Genomic DNA, 868 nt, shown 5'->3' on the forward strand with positions numbered 1-868 from the left:
AAAATAAAAATGATATTGGATTTGGCATTTTATTACTCTTAAAGATTTTAATAATTAAGGTAATCATTAATCAGGTTTTAAATACTCCTAATAAGGATTTAATGAGTTATTAGTAAAGGAAAATTAGTTTTAATGTTTTCCTTATTTACTTATTGGGTTTTTATTTATTTTTGGAAGTTTTCCTAATTATTGAATTTTAATTGAATTTAGGATAAATAAAAAGGCTTATTTAATGAGTTTAAAATAATTAAATTTTTATTAAAAATAAAAATTCCATATTATATTTTTCTTAGATAGATTTTATTTTTAGGAACATTTTGATATCTCATTTGAAATTTTCTGAGTTAATATGAATTTCCTAAATTAATTCAAAGTTTCTGTAATTATGTGGTTTTAAATGAAAACAGAAAATGACTAGACACACACGGGCTAGTCTACACACAGCGACTGACTGGTGGGGCTGTGCCACGTTGGCTGCCACGTGGCTTGACTGGGACAAAATCGATTTCATGTCTAGGGACTCACGGTGGCCGGCGGAAATCGGCAATCGACGTCGATCCCGGGCTCGCGCGGATGATCTACTAGCACCACGAGACTCAGTGCGCCGAGGGGAACAGTTTGGTGGTGGCGCCGCCATCTACTGGTCACCGGAGCTCAATCGGCGGTGAGGTGCGGTGGCGGGTACTGGCTAGATGATGCGGCGACACTACGACGATAAATCGAGCAAACTTCGGATGCTGAGAGGTTCAGGAGCTCACCAGGAGCACATTGGTGTGTTCGGTGAAGCTCGGGAGGCTTGGGTCACCGAAATTCGTAGCTGCCGGTGACATAGGCATCCCAAATGGGCCTGCCGAAGATAGTACCCGGG

Source organism: Lolium rigidum, chromosome 3, assembly GCF_022539505.1.
Source record: "Lolium rigidum isolate FL_2022 chromosome 3, APGP_CSIRO_Lrig_0.1, whole genome shotgun sequence".
Classification (NCBI taxonomy): domain Eukaryota; kingdom Viridiplantae; phylum Streptophyta; class Magnoliopsida; order Poales; family Poaceae; genus Lolium; species Lolium rigidum.